Source organism: Monopterus albus, unplaced genomic scaffold (genome assembly GCF_001952655.1).
Source record: "Monopterus albus unplaced genomic scaffold, M_albus_1.0 scaffold8.1, whole genome shotgun sequence".
Classification (NCBI taxonomy): domain Eukaryota; kingdom Metazoa; phylum Chordata; class Actinopteri; order Synbranchiformes; family Synbranchidae; genus Monopterus; species Monopterus albus.
In genome coordinates, this window is record NW_018127888.1 from 1,950,364 (window position 1) to 1,962,980 (window position 12,617).

Below are 12,617 nucleotides of genomic sequence, written 5' to 3' on the forward strand. Positions count from 1 at the left end.
GCGACCCGGTCCCGGATAAGTGGAGGAAAATGGATGGATGGATGGATATGCAAACTTTTATCACAACCACAGATCATTATTCAAAGCAGGCTCCGATATGCACACATGGCATGCAGGCACGAGCAACTTGCAGAAAAAAGCCCATATATGGAGGGTTTGCCATGGCAATTTAATTTGGTTCAAAAGGAAATGAAGTAACTACATGCATGTGCATCCACACACAAACAACTATTGTCTTTATCTTTTCCACTCTTGACAGTGAATCAAATGCAGACAAAGTAATTTCTTGGGCGATTATTTTTTTCAAAAATAAATAATTACTATAAATACATACATACACAGTAGATCAGCTTTGAATACTATATTAACAGCTACTTCCTTGTTCCTCCTCTATAAAAATAATATTTGAATAATTGGAGGGCTGAGCTGCTCCTACTTTACCTTTTACCATCTAATGATAACGCAACCTGATGGAGATGGCCAGTATGGCTCTTCCTGATCTGATGTTGAGTAGGATCGTGTACCAACAGCTGCTCTATGAGGATGACATAAGGACTAACCTTTGTTCCATCTGACACATCATCTTTTTTTTTAAAAGGACAGAGGAAGCTTATCTTGGAAACTCTGACAAAGAGGAAACAATGAACAACTATAATTAGAGCGCCAACATAGTGTAGACACACTTTTTTCTTCTTAACGTCAATAATTTTCCACCTAAACCAACACTAAGCCGTGACTACATGTACTTAATCACTTCAAATAAAACCTGTTGTCCTGTTTGTCACTGGCACCACTTCAGTAGCATAATATCAAAAGATGTCTCCAACAGCAGAGGAAATACTTATGACTTCCCAAAGCTCAAGATAACATGTTCATATTGCTTGTTTTATCCGATCAACACCCCACAGATATTTACTTTAGAGTTTAAGTACTGGAAAAGACTTTTAACAGCTCCTGAATGAGAGCAGAGACAAGTATGCAGTCATTTTTCGGTCTGTCGTTCTCGTAGATGGGATCTCTAGGTCCGAGTTAGCTACAGTCAACTAAGCTTATTCATCTTGAATTACCACAGTCAGTAAAGTGAGATTTAAATGATATAAACTTTTTAGCCAAACAAAACAAGAATGTATGCAAGTAAATACAGAGCGTACCTCCAAAAATAGCGCCCCATCCCAACATTCAACACGGCAGGACATACCTTCACATTTTCTATTGCCCTCATGAACAATGTGCATCACAGTCAATGCTGCTGACTGTGTTCAGCAATGGGCCAAATCAATGAGGAAAAAAAAAAACTACATTAATTAACCTAATGTTGTTTCTCATAACACCAGTATGAACCTGTCCCTTTAATCTCACCCAGTTTAAAGTCTCTCCTGCAACTTGTGCCTCGTAGTTTGACAACCAGTAGTTGAACCATTTAAGGAGCATTTATGATGGTGAATTCTGGCATCATTTTAACCAGGGTGTGCATTTTGAACACCCCTCTTAGCAATACTATTACTATAAATGTAGGCACCACCATCATCTACAGCCACAACAGAGTCCAATAGAACCATATGAAAAGACAAGTTCAGCGAAGGAACAGAGCTGACTGAGAGGTTGTTTAAGGTCACTGTTGGAGCGCACTAGTCACAGGTCACAACAACAAGATTCTTCAAAAGTGGGAAGTTTGAAAATAGATTTAACTCAAGTCCCAGCCTGTCACACAAAGTCACACAGCTTCCACAGGACCGCAGCTGCTGATTATGTCAAACACTGGAAAGAAATGAACAAAAATAACACAGAGCTGCCGTGAATGCAGCGGGGATGACTCCCACACAGTATTTGTCTGCCAGTATCTGGCCAAACCACCATTTATCTCCCTCATAAACAAAACGCCACACCATGGCACTAAATCACACAGAGAGCCTGAAAATGGCAGACATTTCTTGGCTCCAGCTATCATCTCGCTAGAGAGGTGACTGGATTGCCGGGAACACTGCGAGAAGTGACATGCTGATATCCACCTCTCCAGTTTATATACTGTACGGATATGGATGGATATCCATCTGTCTGCACTCGGACTCTTGGCAACAGCTGTAAATTATTCTAATGTATCCTAGCTATTCTTATTAGCTTGTTAATAACTTATTAGAAGAGTTAGATCTCCACAACTAACAGTGTTGTGAAAAAAATAACAGCCACAGAGAGGAGGAGCTGTTGATAACAGACGGTCCATTGTCTGTGTGTATGGGAGGCAGAGAGAGCGAGGTAAGGAGCAGCTGGGCAAATCATTGCACTGTGTGCAAATAAAACAGTGAAGGGAACTTGTTCTGTTGTTAATCAATCATAGATTCCGTCCATCAAACCTTGATGTTATCCACATCAATCACTAGCAAATATGTTATATTTATCTTTGCAAACAAACAAATACATTTGTTATTAATGGAGACAGGAAATATGACATGCAAGTAAACTACATTTCTTTGCTCTCCAACTATAATTAGTACACTATTGTCCAGCTGAAAACACGGGCTAATCTAATTATACACAAACTCTGTGATACCTCGTGTAGCGAGGTCAGACCCAGAGCATAATGCCACCCAAACACACTCTTAAGAATGAGCCCAAGGGCAGGGTTTCCTAGGATTGTGTGAGAGAAAAGGTTTCAACACACTGCTTGATGTTAATACTAAAAGTGAGAAAGAAAATGCACGAGGCTATTTCTGGAAAAACAAACAAGCTATCAGCACAGATGCTCCTCATTCCTTTTATAACAATCTATGTGACGATCTTGCAGTGCCATTAAAACACTCTTTGCTTACAGTGATAACAGGGGTAATTTCATCAATCTATTTTTCCACATTTAAGCAGGAGTGAAGGAAGGGGCAGGCAAACAGAGCGCAAGTGGGAGGCATCCGCACCAATTATTGGTGGTTATTGACCACTGGTGCTGATTGACAGCAGGAAATGTGGTTATTATGCTGATATAGGTCAAAGCTGCACCTGTTGGACTGCATTTGCAAAGCATTACATTTGAGAGGAGGAGGAGGAAGGGAAGATTGTTTATTCTGCCAGTATTTGCATCTGGGACACATGCCATCATGATGAACAGCAGGAAAAAAAAGATCAGACTCTGATGTCACAGTGTGCACCTATACCTCAGCATGTTCACTGCAGGACTGCAACTAATTCTTATTCTCACTGAATATTTTAATTAATTAATCAACTGACCTGTAATATGTCTGAATATAATAAAAACATTTCCATCACAGCTTCCCAAACCACAAGTTGACAGATCCAAATACAATCCAATCAACTGGCAGAACCCAACAGAAATCGGTCTGCCAAACCTTTATACATGTATTCACATTTCAGAACCTAGAATTTTGTTGCTTAAAAATGACTGGTTATCAGTGATAATGCATATTAATACAAGGTCAGAGAAAAAGACTAAATGGAGTGAAGAAGCTATTTTGCACTTAATAAGCTGCACACTGCACTTGGTGACAACCAGTGACAAATTAGGTCAGTAGTACTGAGTGCCACAGTTCAGTTTTTTTTTTTTAATGGCTTATTTTTACAGTGCCATTCATCCAATCACCACATTTGTTCTTAAAAAAAAAAAAAAGGGGGCCTGTAAATCAGTTCACTGGGCAACTACTTACCACAGTGAGGAGAGGAAAGGCATTTATAGAGACATGCAGTGACCACTGTTATGAGTTGTTCCAGCCGGGCTACTGAATTGATCAGATTGTAAAGGCGTACTCAATAAAGTGGTAACAGACTATATAAGCCCAATACCAGGCCTATATCATAGACTGTATCTAAAAATAATCACCATTTTCTGCCACTACACACAAGTGAAGCCAAAATATTGACAATACAACAGCCATTTTGCTTTTGTGATGCATTTTGCAACCAGATTTGTGCCAACAGGCCACCAATCAAAGCTGTGAAGCCATCTGAAATACACCCCTTCCACAACAGTAAAGCATGCTGGCTGACTTCCACACATTCCCACCAGTCAGGATGAGGTCTACTCTCCAAGATTCCAGTGAAGTCAGTGCTCTATTTCTCCTCTCTCACTTTCACACAGGAACACAAGCTTACAGCAGCCTCCAAGGTAAAGTAGGCCAAAATAAATCCAAGATATAGCATGTTCACACATACACAGACAGCTTTTACCTGCTGTTTCCTTAAGTCTCCTATTTCCTGTGCCTTGGCTCCTCGCTGGGGGTGCTGGCGTAGCTTCTAGGACGTATCATCTGATGGACAAGAGGACAAAACGATGTGATTGTTAGGGAAAGCTGCAAAACATAGCACACAGTTTCTTCAAGTGTGTTCACTTAACAGGCCTTTTTGTCAGACCCAGTCATTTTGTGTTGACGGTTGACATTCATATTTGAAAGTGACATGTGCTCCGCTCTGATTTGAACATATGTAAATCCATTCCTGGAGGAAATAACAGGCAGATTGTTTGATAATGAAAATAATATTTAGTTAAACCCCTAATTAGAGCATTTTTAATAAATGCTTCATCTCAAAAATTCAGCCACTGCTTGTACTACAAAATTTCAGCACTAGTCTTAAGATGTCCAGGGAAAAAAAAAGTCAGTTACCAGGTAATCCCTTCCATTACTTCTGACAGTGAAACTATAATTTGCTGTTACAGTACAAGTCCAGGACTCGGTCTCAAGTTCAGATTTTAAAGACTCGTGACTCTACTTGGACTAGAGCACTGACTCATTCGGTCTCAGAAGAGACAAGGACTGATTTACAATAAGATACTTCTATTAAAACCCATTCACCCACACCATCCTGCACCCCTCACACTTTCACTGAGGCATACACTTCACCATACTAGAAATTATTTGTATGTATCAAATTGCCGAGCAATATGGTGATGCAATACACTGTTAGAAAGTTTGGAATTTGAAATGGTAATTGTTGTGCAGGTGTGTTTAATGTAGACCCTGATGACTCTGACTTGGGGAACCGGGACTCGACTCAGACTCAACTCGAATGAGTCTTTTGCGACTCAGACTCAAACACTGGAGACTTGAGGTTTAGTGGCTCGGCTACCATTCACTGAAGTTATTTCTGAGGGATAATAGTACTGAGAAAACAATTTCCACTACCATGTACACAGTAGTGGTCAGTGACGTCAGCTTCAAGTGTTATGTGTGGTTTCTTACACAAAAGGAATTGGGCTAGTGCACATACAGTCATGGACAACAACACTGGCACCTCTACATTTCTGTCCGGTAACACACCGCTTGTCCCAGAAAATTATTGCAATCACAACTTCTTTGGTATTCTCACTATTTATTTATTATTTCTTTTGTTTGCATTGGAACAAAATACACAAACACACACAGACGAAAAAGCCAAATCTGATACATACCACACAGAACTCCAAAAATGGACTGGACAGAGAAGTACTGATACCTTTTCAAAAGCATGACTGTACATGAACAGAAAGAAAAATATTTTTATCTCTTTACAGACTCCCTCTAAATTGTTGCCACACTTGTCTTTGATATGACTTTCTCTCTCCCTAAACAACACACACACACACACACACACCCTTCCTCCCCTCCACCCATCCTCTGGTACAGGAATGCGAGGCATGCACTATCCTAAAATGACCGAGGTCTCATCAACAGCCAAGTCTCTCACTCACCTTGGAGCACTTCCATACACACAGCTTTTCTGCCAGTATGCCCTCAAATGTCTTACTCTCTTGATCCCAGTCCTGGCACTATAACACGATCTTCTTAGTGCACGTGAAAATGGCTTAACCCTTGGATCTACACATAAATGTAGTTCAGGATGCCAGACTACTAAAGACAAATGAGAAATATCTTCACTTTGGTGGATAATTTCTCTGAACTAAGTTTGAATTGGTTTATATAATAAACTGTCATGAATAAAAAATAACAGCTGCTTGGAAACATAGAAAATCAACGCAAAACCTTGTTATGCTCTGGAAAATGTTCAGAAATCATGTCCAGTAAAGTGATGCAGTCAAAACATGCAAAAAGAATGCACCAGTACACACATACAGTATCTCATACTCCCAAAACCAAATGTGGCCAGAACGGCCATGACACTTGACCATGCGTCATCACTGCCTCGCCATAAACAAAAGAGTACTGTCTGTCCATTTCTAAAAACAATACACACCCACTCATTAGCGCAGTCGGATGTTTATAACCCTCAACACACACACACACACACACACACACACAGATGAAGTTTACTGCCACCAAAATAAAGTATTTTTATATGACGTCTTTCAGTCAGTGGATTTCTCTGTGGTGCCTGTGTCTATCACTGGTCTTTACCCACTTCTTCCCTTAGTCTCTCTTTATTTATCTATCTGCTTCAATATCTATTTACAGCAGCTATTGTGGGGCTGCCCTTACGTGGGTGGAGTACCAGAGTGTCTGTGTGTACTTTCAAAGATCTCCTCAAATGCTGTAAATCAGTAACCTTCCAGCTGCCTGACTGAGCAAAGGTCTGTCTCAGTCTGAGGTATAGGCTAGCACAGCTGATCATCACTCAGGAGACAGACGCAAACAAAACACACACTGGCGAAATCCAAGACAAAACTGTCACACTGCAATTACAACCCACAAGGATGTAGCTGGCAGACATCAGCCATGCATCATATACTGCAACAGGAGGAAGTGAAAACATAAGTGTGAGAGAGTTAGAAAAACTCCTAACCTAATTCTTTATGCTCCCAGATTCCAGCCATAAAAATTACCTGGATGTTACACACTTCTGTGTTTGGGTCCATAGAGCATGCACACTAGTGTGATGCCCAACTCCAATCAAATCCAAGACTTCTGCCAGCCGAGCCTGTTGGCTCCCTGCACCCATGAATGGGATAAAATAAAAATATCCTACAATTCTTCCAAATGTTATTGAACCCAATGGATCAAATGTGGATATTTTTTAAAGTCATTTTGTGTAGTTTGTGACACTGTTTTATGCTCACTCCATTCCAATGACTGTCTATGGGGAAAATTGCTTTCTGGGCCCTTCCATCCCCGGCAATATCCCTGGGTGCACCAGGGAGATGGTGGACCTCTTGTCCACTAAGGTACAGTATCTGATGCCATTCAGTTCATGGTTCAGGAAATCTCGACATGGCTACTGGGACATCTGCTCTAGTTTATAACATCACTTCTTCTTCCAGCCAGAGCCATAAGTTCATTGATCTCCTGGAGCGATGTCATCGTCTTTGGAGATCCCACTTCTGACACCAGTGCAACATCGGCTGGAGAAGAGAAGGATCTGGACACCAAAGTGCCCTTCCCAGTGCTCTGGGAGCCGCTATTTTTTATTCACACACAGCAACACAGACTGAGCACAGCACGCACTCTAACAAGTCCTGTCAAGCCCAAACTATATACCTCCGACCTAGAGGGGAATTCTGGGAGACCCCACCAACAGTCTCTTCCCTTTGGCATTATGGGGACACCTGCCAGATGCTACTCTGCCCCAACATTACAATATGACTGGAAAAATAGACCTTTAGTCAACTGAAAGTCACAAAATGCAAAACGATGCAGATGCATTTTGAAATGTTTTAACTAATCATCTTGCAATGAATGCCACTTCAGTTCTACTTTCTGAGTATGAATGATCATATGCAGTGAAAAACAAAAAGACAACATACAAACGCTGGAAAAGGTTTTGCACAAACTCAACTGACTGACTGGCTTCTGTCCTGTATGATTTCACACAAGTCTCTTCTATAACTGTGCATGAACTTCTAATTGAAGCTGTGTGTGACCTTATACGCTATTTTCACCGTGTCCGCACTGCACTGGAGGGTGACACTGTTTGTCAAATGAGCTGCGTGGCATGTATGGGGGGGACGATCCGGACCTCTTTTACCTTGTTAGCATCAGCATTCACTACTATTCACTGTCAAATTTGCACCACAATTAATAGCCATAATGACAGGCTATGTATTTAGTACTGGATGTTAAACTGTGGTTCGTTTGTTTTTGATTTTTTTTTTTTAATCGATCGATCCAGTTGGTAGAATTGGGGCCAAAGTAGAGTAGGCTACGTTAGCAGCATGGCCAACCAAACCACAACAGAAACTCATGGGCTGGAAACATGAAAGAAGCCACTCATGCCAACTTGTCACAACGTGGACATATTGTACATGCCAACAACACTCCTCCTGCAACAAACACTTCAGCATGTTTACATGCATGACCAGTTTTCAGTTAGGTATGGTTATGTGGGTGGAGGAATGCTGGTTAGACAACAGCATGAACACCTCTCGCTGTGTATGTAACATGCATGTAGGGCTCTATTTATATCAAGATATCACAAGGCTCAACTTGTGCTCACAGCAGTGTACATGTGGGACAGAGTGTGCAGGTGTCATTAGCAGTTGCAGACAGGGACCTGCGCTCTGAGGAGGTGTTGCCATAGTCATCTAAAGCTGACGTTTTGCACTCTTAGATTGCAGAGTGACGTCTGGACCCCCTAGGGTGGCAGCACAGCCTGACACTTTCTTTACATCTTGGGCTGGAGTGATTACTGCTACCAAAACAACCACAGGTGTAATACCACAGAGATGCCCTTTTCATGTACTGCTTGTTAAATACAGTTTTTTACTTGAAGAACAATTTGAAAAATGAACAAATGAATAACTTTTTTCCTCTTTAAAGAGTATATTCATTAGCCAGAAGGATTTTTTTTTGTCTTCAAGTCCATCTTGGTCCAGATAACTAACATACTGGGATTTTCAGTGTTTGAATATGTTACACAGATTTGATTAAAGACTTTATTTAGAACATACTGTATGTTGTGTTTAAATTCTAAGATTCTAATCAGTGACTGCTGTATATACGAAAGTTGGTAAAAACCCTGTGTATCATATCATTGTGACATAACTTTTTAAATGTCTCTGGGTTACAAATGTTACAAAATGATTTTGCTGTGATTTTCTGCATTATGAAGCATAATGAAACAAAGTATACAATTAATGTCTGGTTTTGTTGAATACTATGCATTTGGTCTCCACAATTATACAGACCTGTCACATAGACTGATGTTTTCTTTTATTTCAACCAAATAATTTACAGTGATTCGAACATCTATGCATTCTATTGCTTATCATATGTTTAGTAATATGGTTGCCTTACAACTTTCCGTCTGTCTCTCTGACTTTGTGTCCATTGTCACAAAAACTAATTAACTCGGGGAACTTACCGACATTATCTGAGGTCTTACATTCAGATTTTGTACGCATAATGTACATTTAGGAGCAGAGTTACAATGACATGATTAAATTTTAATGTTTCCCTTCTATATAAAATGTAATCAGATTTCAGATCAGATAGACAATATCATTACCAAAAATCCCAGACAGTAGCCTATGTAGTCTCATATGGCAAAATCAATATTATAATCAGTGCCCCAGCTATAGATAGCAATATGGAATGTGATAACTGATACTTGAATAACCAATATCAATGCTTCTCTCATCAGATGTGCTGTAAATATAGACCATAAGAATTAACAGCTATAACATATTTTAATTCTGCTACTACAGATGCTTAGAAAATATTCATTTTGAAATCATATTTAGCTGCGATCACCTCGATGTCTCCACGTTTTCAAACAAGCAGTGTGTATAAGGTGCACAGTTGATCTCAAAAAATCACCATCACAGTCTCATTAGGCTTGTTTTGCAGGGAAATTAGGAAAGTGCACATTGTAAACAAAACTAAAAACCCTGGTTCGAGTAGATGTTATGGATTTATTTTCATTTTATTCAGAGTCAGCAATGGTTTTACATATGTCAGTGACTGTTTTTGTGTGTAATTTACTAGATGACTCTCCTGCCTTCCTGTAAATTATTAACTAGACATTGTGCCTTACATAACAAACTTCTGATATTTGATAATCTGTAATGCTGATAAGTGATTTCTCACTAGCAGAAAGACTTATTATTAACTGACTGGCATAATTATACACCACGTCAATGAACGCACAAGTTGAAGATGATGGGCAATAACTGGAGGTTGACAGCAGACTGACAAAATGCTATTCTTGTTTTGTTTTGTTTTTTAACATTCCTTAAAATAGTTTGAATTTGATCTTCTGACAGAGGAGCTGTAAATGCTTTTTATAGGCCAACTGCATTTTAGTGGGTTTTATAATCAAACTTGCCTTTTCATTGTGTGCAACTGGATAACTAATTTACTTAATAAAATAAGCCAGCGGTTCATGATGTAAGACTTCCTCACATCATTCTACACATCGCATTTGAGATTTCTCTCTCACATATTTCACTGTAGCGTCTCTGGCATTCCTCTTGGTGCTCATTACGTCTCCCTCTATCCCTCTCCTACTGTCTTCTCTGCATTCCTTGGCAGGTCCCAGCCTGCTGTGCAGCACAGTAGAGAATTCCAGCAGGCCGTTCTCATTTCACAGTCAGGCACATTTCTTGCTGTGGCAATTTAAATGTATATTTTATAATAAGCTGTATGGTACAGCTTGCACTTAGTTTAAGTGAATATTGAACACACCCTTTCCCTGGTCAGTACTGGTACTAAATTAGATTGTGGGGCTGAGAAAAAGACAGTGATCATCCAAGCTAGCCGACACCATGAAAGCCAGCTTGCACACACACGAGAAGGGAAAAAAAAAAAGACATTCAGCATCTCCCTTTCATACTGCTCTTTGAAAGGATGTTACACAAGGCTTTCACTGTAATGAGGGTTAAAGGCATAACAGCAGGAAGTGTAAATGAGTGAGAGTGCGAGAGAGGAGACGGTGAGAAAAGGAAGATAGTGCAGGTAGTGCAATTATAATTAGAGGAATAGCACAGGTACCTGGAAAATATATATTGGTGTTTTGTGAACGTGTTGTTGTAACAAACACTTCTCTGTTGCTCAGTGTCTCAGTATTCAAACACAGCAGTGTCTGTGAGATAGAGGCTCAAACGGTAAGGAATATACCTGTCAGCTGGTCAAGGATCACTGCCTCAATACACAGAGAGCCTGTCTAACCCTTCTAATAACTACTCTCCATGTCAAGGCTTCAACACCAAACTCATTTTCCATAATTTTCTGTACTTGGTTTTAAACCCTAAATATTTTGTGAATACTGTCTTGCCCATATTTTATTTTTCCTTTTGGAGTGTCTTTAAATATTTAATTTTATATACAGAGTGCTTTGTGAGTACTAAGACGATGTACCCAACCATAGTGGCTTTTAAATGAAACAATAACTAAGAGTTTTCCCACACTGTATGAATTGGAATAACCTTAAAGTTGAAAGTCAGCATTTTCACCTCATAGTCATTGTTTCATTTGAAACACAACCTGCTGGTGTAGAGCCAAAACAATGAAAAACATTACTGTCAAAATACGTACGTACTGCACTGTGTTTGCTTTAACCATGCTGCAGTATGACATTACACCTTAATGTTTTGATGTGCTTTACGCTAAGAACTAGCCAGTCAGAGTACACTGACAACTGCTGCACCAATAAAACACATTACTGTTGTGATAACCCCAAACACACGGCTATACGTAAAGAAAGTCCAGCTGCGTCAGTCACATTGGCTCCTTGCGCTCATCTTTTCACCTTTCTGGTCACCGTTCACCGAGACCAGAAACCCCAGTTGCAGTCTACCGTCATCTGTCGCCACTTCAGCCCCAAACAATGTATCATTCCGGGAGCTCAGTCCGAAACCACAATTCAAATCAGAAACCTCCCACACAAAATGACCTCACTTTACACTTTAACTTTATAAGGCCAGTGACAGGAAATAAACATCACCACAACTTTCTTTGTTGAACACTTATTTAAAATTCTGCTTTCATTTGTACCCAGCTTCTCAGGAGAGGCCTGCCTTGGGACTAAATCTGGCTTGGAATAAATAGCTGCATTGTTGGCTGTTGTCTGTAAAGTGACGTCAGCTGGTCTTATCAGTGTTCTCTAACTTTACCTCAGACAAGGCCTGACAGCAGATCCCACCAGGGCTGCCAGGACCATTGCCCAATTGAAGTAACACCACCGAATCCATCAATTGAGCAACAAAACTGTCTTTACCAAAGAGATTATTCCATGCCAACACAAAACTAAAGTACGAGCAAATATTGGCCAACTCTCTTGGGAAATTCTCCTCCCCTTTGGTAACATGAAATGTGACTGATTCCCTCTCTGCAAAGATTTAAGTAATCATCAACTGTGAAGGTCAACACAACCTGTTACATCAAACCAATGAACGAAAATCTTCAAGATTATGTGTGAGTGTTTTAGGTTTCTAAAAACAAACAAATATCAGATCGAATCTCACAACAGAAAATACTGGGACTAGAGCCATAACTGTTGCCCTGGTGCCAATTTGGAACACATGTCTCAGGCTAAGATAGAAGTGGCTGTTAGGATGAAATCCTCTGGCATGACGATGTATCTGTAGTGTGATTATATACTGTGATTAAATGATAAAAAAAGGTAAACTGAGAAACTGTTTATAGTTAAAATAACCAGACTGAATTTTGTTTTTATGAACCTGGAGAATTAAATGCAATGTAAATTCAATATTTCCATAAAGCATACCTGCTAAATGATCTGAAACTTTG

At 39.9% G+C, this 12,617-nt stretch overlaps 1 protein-coding gene across 1 annotated transcript in view; it reads right to left on the reverse strand.

The window, feature by feature from the left end:
- pik3cb (phosphatidylinositol-4,5-bisphosphate 3-kinase, catalytic subunit beta) overlaps positions 1-12,617 on the reverse strand; it is a 50,032-nt gene that overhangs the window by 35,257 nt on the left and 2,158 nt on the right. Inside the window, exon 2 of the mRNA XM_020586599.1 lies at positions 4,171-4,250. The gene's annotated coding sequence lies outside the window, so the exon portion shown is untranslated. The remainder of the gene's footprint in view (positions 1-4,170; positions 4,251-12,617) is intronic.